This window comes from Alosa sapidissima, chromosome 15, assembly GCF_018492685.1.
Source record: "Alosa sapidissima isolate fAloSap1 chromosome 15, fAloSap1.pri, whole genome shotgun sequence".
Taxonomy (NCBI): Eukaryota; Metazoa; Chordata; class Actinopteri; order Clupeiformes; family Clupeidae; genus Alosa; species Alosa sapidissima.
The window spans coordinates 1990321-1997817 of NC_055971.1; positions in this window are offsets into that span (position 1 = coordinate 1990321).

Genomic DNA, 7497 nt, shown 5'->3' on the forward strand with positions numbered 1-7497 from the left:
TCCTAATTATTTTTATGAAGGAAACGAGGAAGGAACAATATGAGGATGAAGGAATGAAGGAGAGACAGATATGAGAAATGAGATGTCCTGCTCACTCATGCATCACTTTTAGGAGACGTCAATTAGGCCTATGATGCATCACCTCTTTGGATAGATTAGAAGAAACAGACATGCAAAGAGCAGAGAATATGAAGTTAGGCCTATACCAAAACCTACAAATATCATATGAACATGGACTCTTCCCACTTATTGATCCTGATAATGAGGTTAGGTTTGATAGTTCTCAAGACATGAATGAATACTTCTTGTACAATGTGTGAACAAAACTAGCCTGGGTTTCCCCATGCTGCCTTACGCGCGTGATTTTATTCACGCTGCTAGGCAGCCTGGATTCCCTGGACTTCGTTTTCACCTCAAAGAAGGAACCAATCACAGAACGGAGAGGGGAAAGCAAGACGATGATGACACACCAAATCGATTATGAGCTACGTACAGACACATTTGATAGACATTCGTAGTGCCCAATAAACGGCTCTGGGCATTCGTAAACCACATTTCAAATAGGCTTGTTCGAGATGAACTGCGTCTGATTTTGGCTGACTTTCTACATCAACGTGAACTTCAGAGGCTAGCCGGGAGGAGCTACAACAGAGGGCAGCTCATCCCGGACAGACAGGCTACAGTCTGCCTCACGTGACTCGCGGGAGACATCGCGGAATTTTATTTGCAATAAATACAGCACAACTTTCATTCTTACTCATTAAAATGAGCATGATGACTGACGAAATAAATTCTTATGATGTAGTGTAATTAAACCACTGTTGTCATACAGGTAACAGGCCTGCATTGTAGCACATAAATTCAATATCAAGTGTTTTCCCTATATGTGTATCTATCTATTTAACCAACAGTAGAAAATAACAGAATATCCAAATGTTTTCAGTAGGCTAGCCTACCATTGTTGCAGAAATCACATATAAGAAAGTGTCCCTTCGATTTCTGTTCATTTTCGCATATTCCAACATAAGGAAGCAGCATGAGAAACCTGTCAAAATCGTCACGCTAAATCACGCATGATCCTATGGCAAGCCGATCAAGACAAAACGTCAAAATAACGCCTCCACGTGTAGATTTTTTACTTCTTCAGGAGTAAAAAAAAGACGTCTGGGCGTCAGACGTCAAATTTTCACGTGTGCCACGCGCAAAAACTTTGCGTCTGACGTCAGAAGTAAAAAAATGACGTCTGGGTGATTTGCTGCAATGCCAGAGCCTTTGTGCCAGAGTAGACACAGCATTGGACACAGCAGGAAATGCAGCCGCTATAGTTGCAGCAGAAGAAACAAGATGCCAGAGCAATGTGCAGCATATTCCTGCTCAAATCGGCGGACAATGTGCAGCATATTCCTGCTCAAATCGGGGGATTACTTTTCACAAGTAAGATTTAACATTATCGTACTATTGGTTGTATTTTGTGAATGCAATATTACCAGAGAGTTGAAAAGGAGCAAGGATCTTTGTTATTGTATGTAAATCGTAGCCAGCTAGCTAGGCTACTTGCTAGGTGTTCAGGTGTTCACCCGGCTATGAACTGAGACTTGATGAGTCATATTCCATAAAACTGACTTACATTACAACTGACACAAGAATGCTATTGTAGAAATTAATCAAATATTACTAATATAACATTGGCCGGCGAATTTTACACAAGTGGCACAGACTGTAGCCTATTATCGGGCAGTTGCTACTTGTAGCTTAGCTAGTAATAAGTGTGTTGGTGGTAGCTTCACTATTTCCTGAATAAAGTAACTTTTCAATAGCTTAACTTCTTTATATGAAGTAGCTTGGCCAAACAAGCTACACTTTTGTCATGTGAAATTAGCACAATTTTAAAGTAGCTTACTGCTGTGTTTGTGTTACTAAGCTTGCTACATTTGACTGGGGTGGTAGTTTTGTGTAGTGAAGTTTTATTTATGGCAGAGTAACTAGATAGATAGAGATAGATAGATAGATACTTTATTGATCCTCAAGGGGAAATTCAAGATACTGATAGTTTTGCTCACTACAATTCCCAAGTAGCTTGCCCAACACTGTATTATTCACATGTAATTCACTCAACAAAAATAAGATGCATCTCCAATCCCTTTTTATTCATTTATTTATTTTATATCTCCCCAGAACAACTGCCTTGCTCAAGGACTACCACGAATGAGCTGAACGGTCTCCTCACACCCCTGGAACTGAGGAAGGTGTAGCTCTACATTGCATTACTGCAGGGCATCTGCTAGACTGTGACTGAATATTTGATTTATGAGCTCCACCTTCATCACCTTTTTGGTATGGCAAAAAAAAACTGCCCAACGCATCACCGGTTCCTCACTCCCCTCCATCGAGGCCATCCAGGGCAAGCGATGCTTGCGTAAGGCGCGCAGCATCATCAAAGACTGTTCTCACCCCAACCACAGACTGTTCACCCCACTCTCCTCAGGGAGGCTTTACAGGTCTCTCCGCACCTGAACCAGCAGGTTCAGAGGAAGCTTCTTTCCTGCGACTGTCACCCTACTAAACTCTAGCTCTGTATCCCGGTGACATCCAACGAACTTAAGCCCCCATCACCCCCCGCCCCCGCCTGATGCCTCCTTGTCTGTGCTTGTTGAGGTGTCCACGACCATGGTGACTCAAGGCTGCCATGGTCGTAGAGTATATACTTATACTATATACTATACGACCATGGCAGCCTTGACAGGGACAACAAGGAGACGGACATCCCCCACCCCACCCCCTCACAACTGGACTACCCTATCCCATCGATAGTGTCTATTTATTTACAAACTTATCCATAGCCATATTCTACTGCTCTTCATCCTGCACATACACTTATTCTTAATACTATTATAATGTTACTGTTTCTGCACTACAATGGTACTGTTACCACACTGCACATAGCTGTACATATCTGTTTATATGATTTATACTAAATATCCATATTTAATCAGTTTGTCTGTAATGTAGTCACTGCATAACACACTGCATATATCTAATATTTTTCTTACTACTACTATAATGGTACTGCCACTACATTGCACATATCTGTACATGTTGTTTATATTACATGACCATTTTTATTCTGCTCTTCTAAGGTTACTGCTAATACACTGCACATACTTATATTTAATTTATACTACTCTAAACCACCTTCTGAAAACAACTGTACACTGTCTACACTGCACTATATATTTTGTCTGTCTATGCACCAACTACTTTGTATATCACATTGCACTTTTCTGCTTTTTTGCACTTCTGGTTAGACACAAACTGCATTTTGTTGTCTCTGTACTTGGACTCTGCACAATGACAATAAAGTTGAATCTAATCTAATCACCTGCATTCGCCACTCTGTCTCCCATTTTCCCACTGTCAGGATGACTCGGTCCTCTTTTATGGAGTTTATGGAGTTTACCCAGTTTCATTATGTACTGCCACCTGCTGTCTGTAGCACTTTTGTCCTCAGTCTAAGTGTATCTAAGTAATTTAGTACAAGCACCAGTTGTGCATGTACTGTCACCAGCATGACAGTAACCTCTGTCTCACTGAGCCTGTGAAGACACTTCCAGATTCTTTACTGATTGCATTGAACAGGGCTGATCTCAGCCGTTTTTAAAATGTTTCTTAATTCCTCTTTATTTGATCTCTTCATTGGGGCTGGAACCTGTGAACTGTGAATAACACATGCTGGCCTTTTTGTCTTGTATTAATGAACTGTTACACTTACTTATGCCAAAAACCAATGTCTGTTTTTTAACGATCAGAAACAAACCTACAAACTTGCACTTTTCAATGTTTATGGAACTTTTCTAACAGATATTGAACCCAGTTACACCATTTCCTTTACTTATTCCAAACCAATGTCTGTTTATCAAACTTTATTTTTGATGGCACTGAACTTAAATATGAAAACACTTGAAAATGTTTATGGAATTACAACTACATTTAACTCATTACAACTTGTATCAAACCAGTTTTTGTCTATGCTGTCAAACATTATGGATTATGTTCCCAGTTTTGATCTGGGATGTCATCACTTTATATGATATACAGTATCAGAATATTCTATTACTGTTAAGCCACTATGAATATTAAAATACACACAACCATGTTTCCTGTATCAGCTCTCCTACTCTGAGTCAATTTACTCAGGTTTGTCACTCAACCACGTAGCCTACTTGGAATAGCCTACCCCTCAGGTGTCTGAATGGCTGATCTCACACTCGATCAGTAGGAAAAATGTGGGCAGGGGAAGTGGTTGAGCACTGCTCTTCCATGCCCACATCCACGGCTGAAGTGCTCTTGAGCAAGGCACCTAACCCCCTTACTGCTCCCCGAGCGCTGCTGTAGCAGGTAGCTCACTGCTCGGGGTTAGTGTGTGCTTCACCTCACTGTGTGTTCACTGTGTGCTGTGTGTGTTTAACTAATTCACAGATTTGGATAAATGCAGAGACCAAATTTCCCTCACGGTATCAAAAGAGTGAATATATACTTATACAGAAAGGTTCCATAAACATTTAAATGAGATCAGCCATTCAGACACCTGAGGGGTAGGCTATTCCAAGTAGGCTATGTGGTTACGGGTGCAGAGAGACCTGTAACGCCTCCCTGAGGGGAGTGGGGTGAACAGTCTGTGGTTGGGGTGAGAACAGTCTTTGATGATGCTGCGCGCCTTACGCAAGCATAGCTTGCCCTGGATGGCCTCGATGGAGGGGAGTGAGGAACCGGTGATGCGTTGGGCAGTTTTTTTTTGCCATACCAAAAAGGTGATGAAGGTGGAGCTCATAAATCAAATATTCAGTCACAGTCTAGCAGATGCCCTGCAGTAATGCAATGTAGAGCTACACCTTCCTCAGTTCCAGGGGTGTGAGGAGACCGTTCAGCTCATTCGTGGTAGTCCTTGAGCAAGGCAGTTGTTCTGGGGAGATATAAAATAAATAAATGAATAAAAAGGGATTGGAGATGCATCTTATTTTTGTTGAGTGAATTACATGTGAATAATACAGTGTTGGGCAAGCTACTTGGGAATTGTAGTGAGCAAAACTATCAGTATCTTTAATTTCCCCTTGAGGATCAATAAAGTATCTATCTATCTATCTATCTCTATCTATCTAGTTACTCTGCCATGAATAAAACTTCACTACACAAAACTACCACCCCAGTCAAATGTAGCAGGCTTAGTAACACAAACACAGCAGTAAGCTACTTTAAAATTGTGCTAATTTCACATGACAAAAGTGTAGCTTGTTTGGCCAAGCTACTTCATATAAAGAAGTTAAGCTATTGAAAAGTTACTTTATTCAGGAAATAGTGAAGCTATGTACCACCAACACACTTATTACTAGCTAAGCTACAAGTAGCAACTGCCCGATAATAGGCTACAGTCTGTGCCACTTGTGTAAACTTCGCCAGCCAATGTTATATTAGTAATATTTGATTAATTTCTACAATAGCATTCTTGTGTCAGTTGTAATGTAAGTCAGTGTTATGGAATATGACTCATCAAGTCTCAGTTCATAGCCGGGTGAACACCTGAACACCTAGCAAGTAGCCTAGCTAGCTGGCTACGATTTACATACAATAACAAAGATCCTTGATCCTTTTCAACTCTCTGGTAATATTGCATTCACAAAATACAACCAATAGTACGATAATGTTAAATCTTACTTGTGAAAAGTAATCCCCCGAGCCCTGTTTGCGATGGTCCGGTGATTTGAGCAGGAATATGCTGCACATTGCTCTGGCATCTTGTTTCTTCTGCTGCAACTATAGCCGCTGCATTTCCTGTTTCCAGCAGCCAATAGGGGTGTGACTTTCGAAACCGACGTCTCGAATCAGTGTCGAGGCTTCGAAGCACAAGTGTTTCGAAACACTGCTTCGAAACGTGGTTCAAAACAGCCATCTCATGTGACCACTGCTTCGAAACATCGTTCAAAATCCCCATGTCATGTGACCAAAATTAAGTGAACCTTCGGTGCATTTCACCAGTGTCGGCAGGCTTAACCATGATGGTGTAGTGGTTAGTGAGGGTGTTTTTTGCATGGTAGCCCAGGCTGCTCAAATGTGGTTCGATCCCCGTTTGATTTGTAAGGTATTATTTCAGATCGTATCTGTTTATGTTTTCTTACTTCACCATTAACCACACAGTTTCAACTAAACTCTCAGAATGGTCAAAAATCGAGAGTTTTTATAAGAAGAAAGTGATTTAGAGAACACATAGTGGCAGCAATACAACTCCCTTTATTGTGACTTCATGTCTCTCATCAGGTTTCTCATCCAGTAATTGACCAAGGGCATGCTGCTTAGCTTTTGACAAAGACTGAACACAGGTAACACAGCGAGCCACGAACTTTAAAGACTGCATCTCTAATACGAAGCATTTGACAGATTTGTTTCACCCTAAACAGCTCTGAGGTATCGGAATTGTTTCAAAGCTTCGGAACAATTCGGCACAATTGCTTCGAACGTTTCAGTGTTTCATAAAGCCTCGCTTTGCCCATCCCTAGCAGCCAATGCTGTGTCTACTCTGGCACAAAGGCTCTGGCATTGCAGCAAATCACCCAGACATCATTTTTTTACTTCTGACGTCAGATGCAAAGTTTTTGTGCGTGGCACACGTTAAAATTTGACGTCTGACGCTCAGACGTCTATTTTTTACTCCTGAAGAAGTAAAAAATCTACACGTGGAGGCGTTATTTTGACAGACGTTTTGTCTTGAACGGCTTGCCATATGATCCGTCGTTTGACTCCTGAACAGTTTACGTAACTCAGAAGGTTAATTGCATTAACCCAAACCAAAAGGAAAAACACTTTGCTTTGTTTTTATAAACAAAAATTATATTTCGTGTTGACATCACGGCGTTAAAAAAACAACATTCAGCCTATCCATCCAGAAGCGCGCATTAGCCGACAGTAAGTGGAGGCAGTGGTTCTCAAACTTTGCCATATCCTACAGTGGTGTAAAAGCCGTGTATGGTATCATATTTTTTGTAAAGGTCTGCCAGGGATATTCTTAGGCCTATGAATGATGTGCCTTCTCACAAAAGCATAGTCCCTGGGCTCAGCTAGATGTAGCTTTCTCCTTCACTAACCTGTGAGCCTATGAGGCAGTCACGTCGTCAGTGGCACTCTCAGGTCCTTCTCATCTGCTGATACAGCAACATGAGTATTCCACTATAGCATTGCTCCTCATTGCCTTACTCCTTTCCTTTTCAGACTGTTCTTTCTATCCATAATCATAAGTCTTTCTTCAGTGAATTAGCAAGATACCATCAGAAGCCAACAATCATAAAACACCTGTGCGCACACTCTCTCTCCCCTGCGCATGAAGCTGTCTGCGTGTTGTAGGCTAGATTTCCGTGAGTTCTTTCTATCTGCTTTACTTTTGCGAGTTGCGACCACCTCATCACATTAATAGGCTATGTTATAGACATGCTATGAGGTACCAGTGCTTAG